Genomic DNA, 7,736 nt, shown 5'->3' with positions numbered 1-7,736 from the left:
GCAGGTATTTACAACTTCCAGACACATTCCTGAGGCTGTAAAACAATTACCCAAAGGTCATATAAGGGAACTAGTGATTTATTGTAGGGGTAAACACAGAAGATAAAATATTGACTGAATTTATCCATACAAACTTTCAATGCTAACTTAGTCACTAAAATTATAGTATTAGATTCTCAATGAACCTGTCGAGCTAGTGAGAGATAATAATGTCTAGTTCAATGACTAGTCTTTATGAAAACACATGTAAACTTCTCTATTGTAAACTTCTTATTTTATTTATGATTTGAATTTGTATTTGAACTGTTACTGAAGTTTTGTTTAGAAAAAAAGAATGCTTGTAAAAAAAAACCATGTGATCTATTCTAGAAAGGTACAAAACTTTGAACCGAAACATTACAACAGAAGGAATTAGACAAGGAGTTAGAAGGAAAGAGTGAAATTAGGAGGAAGAAGAAAACAGCAGAGTAGAATAACATTGAAGTTAGGACAGCAACTAAGAAATTAATATAGTGGATGTCAAGATGGCAGAGTGGTCTTAGGTGTCAATATTAAAGGGGAGGGAAATAGGATAGGGGCTTATGTTGGAATCCAGTAAAGGAAATAACATTTGAAATGTAAATTTTAAAGGAAATCCAATAAAAGAAAAAATTTAGAAAGCATATATTTTTATAGATTTTTCCCCTTTTACTTTCCCTTAGAAATAAAGATTACAATTCTTTTTTAAAGTGTCTCATTTTTTTCACTTCCTGGGAGCAAATCTCCTTAGCTGATAAGGAGTTAGATAAGGACTCAACCTTAGGGCTGGGAAGAGAGTTCACACAGAGAGAAGAATGAAAAAAACCTCTTTACTTAATAAGCAGCTTTAAAAAAAAAACAAAAACAAAAACAAACAAAAAAAAATGTCAATAGACCAAGGGGCCTGCAGCTTCTGGCCTCAAAGTAACTTAACCTCAAGATAGGTATCTTTGTTATTAAATAAAAGCAACTCTAATCTCTCCCAAAACCAAGAAAAAAACAGAGCTCTGGAGCTGTATGCTCCAGTTTACAACCTTGAGAACAGTGAAAAAGTCAGAAAGACCTTGCTAAGTAAATAAAAGTATCAATGCCGAATTATCAGCCGTCTACATGCAAAGCTTGTGTGTACACATGGAGTGTAGCTTGAGGATGTTTTGGCATTTAAGAAGTTGTGCTACATAGAAGGAAGTGAAATGATTTGATGTATGTATTAATCTTGAACCATTGACCCTACCCTGTGTCATTGTTTCCTAATCACTATGAGGACAATAGATTTGTTTTACCCTGTTGCTCCAAAATTACCTTTCGCCCCACTGTTTTGTGTAATTCTATTTTAATACACATTTTTCTCACTCCACTGGTAATGGTGTGGAATATGTGGGTTTATCCATCCCTTAAAAATTGCAGGTTTAAAAAAAATCATAACCAAAAAAAAAAAAAATTGCAGGTTTGCACACACCTTATTTTAAACTGTTTATCAATCCTTTTGCACTCACTGCTTGCATACTGTGGCAATTCCATTGCATTTCACTAGTTAATTATATGTATGTTCTATAGTACATTAACTGTTTGGAAACAGATGTGAAGTCCATGTAGGAAGTAGCATAAAATTTACTCAGTCTCCAATTCCAGGTACTCAGGTACTTCAGAGCGTGCAGTAATGTGGGTCTAATCATGAGCTAACAACATCAGTCATCCTCAAACTGTGGGATTCTCTCTCTCTCTCTCTCTCTCTCTCTCTCTCTCTCTTTCTCCATCTTTATTAAATTGGGTATTTCTTATTTACATTTCTTTTTTCTTTATTTTATATTAATTTTTTATTAGACATATTTCTTTACTTACATTTCAAAGGTTATTTCCCTTCCTGGTTTCTTGTCCATAAGCCTCCATTCCCTACCCTCCCCTTCCCTCATATGGGTATTTCCCCTATACATGCCCCTTATTGCTCCCCCCATATGCTCCTGCACTGGGGGTCCAACCTTGACAAGGCCAAGGGCTTTCCCTTCCACTGGTGCCCCAACAAGGCTCTTCTCTGCTACATATGCAGTTAGAGCCCTGGGTCAGTCCATGTATAGTCTTTCGGTAGTGGTTTAGTCCCTGGAAGCTCTGGTTGGTTGGCATTGTTGTTTTTATTGGGTTGCAAGCTCCTTCACCTCTTTCAATACTTCCTCTAATTCCCCTCAAGGGGGTCCTATTCTCAGTTTAGTGGTTTGCTGCTAGCACTGATCTCTGTCATGGACATGCTCTGGATGTGTCTCTCAGGAGAGATCTATATCCAGTCCCTTTCAGCCTGCATTTTTTAGCTTCATCAATCTTATCTAATTTTGGTGGCTGTATAGATATGGGCCTCATATGGGCCATTCCTTGAGCCGCTGCTCTAAACTTTGTTTCCATATCCCCTCCTATGGATATTTCCCACCCTTTTAAGAAGCAGTGGGAGCATCTACATTTTGGTCATCCTTCTTCTTGAGCTTCCTGTGGTCTGTGGATTGCATCTTTGATAGTTCGAGCTTTTTGGCTAATATCCATTTATCAATGAGGGCATACCAAGTGTGCTTTTTCTGTGATTGGGTTAGCTCACTCAGGATAATATGTTCTAGTTCATTCCATTTGCCTATGAATTGCATGAAGTCATTCTTTTTGACAGCTGAGTAGTATTCCATTGTGTAGATGTGCCACATTTTTTTAAATCTATTCCTCTGTTGAAGGGCATCTGGGTTCCTTCTAGCTTCTGGCTATTTTAAATAAGGCTGCTATGAACATAGTAGAGCATGTGTCTTTGTTGTATGTTGGAGCGTCTTTTGGGTATATGCCCAGGAGAGGTATAGCTGGGTCCTTTGCAGAATGCAAAAGGAATTCTCCACTCAATACTCAGGTGAGAACAGCAGCTAGTGCACCATACCACTTCTGAGCTCAAAATACTACAAATCTCACCCTCTAACCACTGAAAAGGATGAACTCATAGAAAAACAGAAGCACAGGGCCCTTCATCAGGAGCTGACCCTAATTCAAAGTCTATGGATCAGGCAATTTGAGCTAAAACTGTGAAGCATTGAAGCAAGTTCCGTGATGAGATGACAGTATTTACAAGGGTGAGCTTACACTGTCACTCTAGAAGATATGGGTACTGAGTATGTGAAGGTTCAGGTAGATCTGGGATGTTTTCTAGATCCTGGGCAGTGGTTGGTCCAACAAGCAAGACATGACAGTCTTCTGTGGGGATGTTTTGACCCCCACGAAATAGACCAAATGGAAAAGATCAGAAAGGTATTCAATACTCTGCTAAGAAATGACAAAAATGTTGCTGGACTTCCAGAAGCTGGAATTGGTACTGATGATAATTGAGAATAATTTTCTGTTTGGAAAAGCTTCATCCACACTGACTGAGAAGCCTTGCAACAACTGGGGAACTTTCAATCTGATGTACTAAGGGGATATTACCGAGCATTGTGTCAGTATGTGTCACTTCTGGACCAAAGGACAAGCCATTGTTCCCAAAACCTGTGATGCACAGCAGGGTCCCTAGTGCTACTGCACAGTGTACACTAACATCATGCCTCGGCAAATGCGAAACCACAACCCCCAGCAGTGGTGCTAGTCTTCCAAACCTCTTGGTGCACAATAAAGCAATTGCTGAATCTTTGAGCAATTGGAAACGTAGTCTTGAGAGGCAGAAACTGAAGGTATGAAAGCTAGTGTTTTATGTGCAGAAACTAGAAAGTTGTTGAAGTAGAAACTGAGAGTGCAAACCTATGTCTATTTACTCTTGGTGACAGTTCACCTGAAGGTTCTGGTGCGTTTCTCTTCGTGTTGGACGCTCATGACACTCCTGAAATTTTTAACTGACTAGGGAGGAAGACTGGGGAAAGAAAGAAAGCACAGGTACTAGGCAAACGGAATACAGTGTGCCCTGTGGCTCTGAGGTCTCATATTTATAAATGTTACTCGGGTTTAATGTATTTTAAAATATAGTTACCTAATTGTAAATAGGCTGTTAACCAAAAGAACTTCTCCTCCTCCAGTTTTCTTTTATGATCACTCATGACTGCAGCTGTCTTAGGACAGTCAACTTCTCATCTCCTCCCCTCTACAGTCACTAGAGGACTTGAAAGGAGAAAGTTTAAAATTGCCCCCTAGACAAAAATTGAAGCCAAAAACGGGCCCTGGAACTGCCTGTTCCAGAAACTAGCTGATCACAAAAAGAGTAATTGCACCAGCTGGTTCAGCCACTTTGTTCCAGAAACTAGCTAACCATAATAGCAGCTTACCATAAAAGCAGCTGACCATAATAGCAGGAACTGGTTAACCATAAAGTTAGATTAAAATCTTAAAGAACAATCATGAGAAACAGGATGTTCTTCCTTGTGATTTGGTAATAATTATGAGAAACGGGAGGTTCTTCCTTGTGATTCGGTATGGTTTTTCCTTTAAATACCCCTTCTTCCAACCATTCGAGGTCGAACTCCTCTACCCCTGTGTGGGATACGAGTCTCGACCCCAGTGAACTGATTTCTGCCGTCCCTATCAATAAACCTCTTGTTGATTGCATCAAGATTGGTCTCTCATGAGTTCTTTGGAGGTCACATCATCCGGAGACTTGAGTGAGGGCTTCCTCGCTCGTAGGGTCTTTCATTTTGGGGCTCGTCTGGGGTAGGCGACCACCCTCATCTCTGGAGATCCACTTGGAGGTGAGATATTGTCTGTGTCTTTGTGTTTTTGTGCCGGCTGAACTCTGGGTCTGTATTTGCTGGCAAGTTCTGGTTTTGCAGTCACTCGCGGTCTCAAGTAGAGATGGAGACTTGCATCTCAGGAAGAGGTGAGGTGTGAGTATTGGTAGATATGCCAGGGGCACACCAACTGTGTCACCCTGGGAAACGTCCTGGTAGGTCTGTAGGGACCCCAGGGACGCCTGGGAGGTTCCTGTCTGGATTCTGGTGAGGATTCGGTGATTCTCTTAGAGTTGGAGAAAAGCCGTCTGGGTGCTGGTGAAGACACAGTAGTTCTTCTGGACTGGAGAAGTGAAACGTCCTCCAGCCATCTGTTTTTCCAAGAGTGGCCTTGCTTGTCTAGGTGGAGACAGGTGTCTTCTAATCTTTGTCTGTGTGTCTTAGGTCTCTGTTTTGTGTTACTTGTGACTTTGACGATGGGACAGACTGTGACGACCCCTCTGAGTTTGACCCTGAACCACTGAACTGAAGTTAGATCTGTTAGTTTGTCTCTTTGTTTTCTGTTTTTGTGTCTTGTGTTATTTGTGACAATGGGACAGACTGTGACAACTCTGAGTTTGACTTTAGACCATTGGACTGAAGTTAGGGCTAGAGCACACAACCTGTCAGTTAAGATTAAGAAAGGACTGTGTCAGACTTTGTGCTCCTCAGAGTGGCCTGCGTTTGATGTCGGCAGGCCTCCAGAGGGCACCTTTGACTTAATCATTATTTTTGATCTGCTCCCCTTGGGAAGGAGGAGTGATATGGAATCCACTTCCCCCTTCATCTGTCTGTGGTGAGCTCATGAAAGCTCCCATCTGAATCAGTTCAGTTTTGTGATGATCTTGTGCACACTGTTTTTGTCTATTAATCTTTTGATTGTCTTTCTGTGTGACTGAATGATACTTGTCCTCTTCGGAGGACCTCTATTTTTCTGGACTCTCTTCTTGTTTTCTCACCTTCCCACTTTAGATGCTTGTTAGTAGCTGTTACATGGATGGAAGGCCCTCCCTTCTGCCTATTGACTTCAATACACCTGAGGGTAAGGAGGGCCTTACTGCCAGGCTCCAATGGTGGGTCTCTGAGGGGCTGAAAAATGCCCCACCAATTTGGCTAAGGTAAGGAAAGATATGAAGAGAAAGTTGCAGAATCTTGAAGGGTTAAGCAAAATCACTGAGAGAGTTAGTGTAAGTTGTAGAGAAAGTGAAGTTAGAGAGTCTGAGGAAGAGAAGCAGAAAAGAGAAAAGAGAGAAAGGGAAGGGAGAGAGGACAGGCAGATCGTAAACAAGAGAGAAACTTGACTATAATACTGGCCATAGAAGTAGGAGATAGAGCTAGAGAGAGGGCAGGATCTAGACAGACAAGGAACCTGGGCAATAGAAGACCAAGACTGAATGGGAGCAGAGTGATGCAGAGACAGCCGTTGGAGAAAGATCAGTGTGCATATTGCAAAGAAAAAGGACATTGGGCCTGAGATTGCCCAAAGAAGAAAGGCAGGACCCTAGGTCCTGACTCTTGAAGATGATTAGGGGAGACGGGGCTCGGATGCCCTCCCCGAGCCTAGGGTAACCCTAAATGTGGAGGGGACCCCTATAGACTTTCTGGTAGATACAGGAGCAGAGTATTCAGTCCTAAAACAATCACTGGGAAAATTAAAAGACAAAAAGACCATAGTTGTGGGGCTAAGAATCAGCTGTGATTAACAATATACCAGAACTACTAAAGAGAACCTTTGCTTTACTGGGACGATTGATGTTGGTCAGCTGGAGCTAAGAAATTAGTGGTGATTAAGAAGAGACCAGCATCTTTGAGAAATCTTCTGGGAAGTGTTTTCTGAGAGCACAAAGAGGCTGTCTTCCAGAGATAGCCAAGGTTGTACCTTGTGCTGTGGCTGGACTTGGTAATGTGTAAGAGTCACCCAGGTGGTACTGGTTTTGAAGGAATGAAGAGCAGCTGAGGATTGGCTTTGTGAGAGGCCATGGAAGGTCATGTGTTAAGGTGCAGCCTCAGTTGCAATTGATGGCCTAGGACTGAAGGGGTCATGCAAAGGAGTTGAGGACTGGCACCATGAAGAGAGCCTATGAGAGAGGCTATTGGTGAAGCCTAACTGCAATGGAAGAGAGCAGCATTTTGGAGATGCCACTACCATGAAATGACCAGCAAAAGGCAGCAGCAGCAGCAGTAGAGTACAGGCATCTGGAACCTAGAAGATATGGTGTGTGCTACAAAGGGCAGGGCTGAGAAGTGACCTAAGTCCTTGGAGGTGCCTAGAAGATTGAAAGTGGATCCCAGACATTGGACAACTAGAATTTGATTTTGCTTTGGGTTGTATTGTGATGATTGTGGTTTTGGTTAGCTGGACTGGTCTTCAGTCAAGGGTATATGAGTAGCTGCACTCCCCTGCTAGAACCTCCAAACAAGCTCTCAAGGTCCATTGTAGGAACGTAGGGCAGTAAAGCTTATGGACTACCCAAAGAACTGTGGACCTTGGCGTGGGCTGGGCAACCCACTAGTTCATGGTAATCCCTGACTGCCCCTATCCCTTGCCATCACTTGGATGCCCTGATGAAGCCAGAACTCTATTATTCATTGCTCAGGACATCAGGAGGGAAGAGATTCAGTGTCATGGGGCAATAATGAAGCAGATCAAGTGGCTCGAGAAATGGCTATGCAGGAGCCTATCCTGGTTGCAGGCCTGTAAGAGACAGCTACTGGAAACTGAGATTGGACTAAGGGATGGCCTCACTTAGAATGTACAACAGAAGAAAAGGCCCAAATTGCTTAGAAGAGGAAGGATAATGGCACACTGGAGGGGAAATCTATACTCACTAGAGAATAAACAAAAGATTCAAATGGACTCATTTAGGGAGATAAGAAGCTTATCCAAGTAGTTAAGGTATATGTAATAGACTTTAGGATTTTAGCCAGCGAAACAGTAGCAAAGTGTAAGGTATGTCAGCAAGTGAATGCTTAGCAAGCAAACAGGACGAAGAGACCTAGGGAGTTTAGTGA

The sequence above is a fragment of the Rattus rattus genome, chromosome 4 (genome assembly GCF_011064425.1).
Source record: "Rattus rattus isolate New Zealand chromosome 4, Rrattus_CSIRO_v1, whole genome shotgun sequence".
NCBI classification, from domain to species: domain Eukaryota; kingdom Metazoa; phylum Chordata; class Mammalia; order Rodentia; family Muridae; genus Rattus; species Rattus rattus.
The sequence above is the reverse complement of the archived record's forward strand: the minus strand, read 5'-3'. Positions refer to the sequence as shown.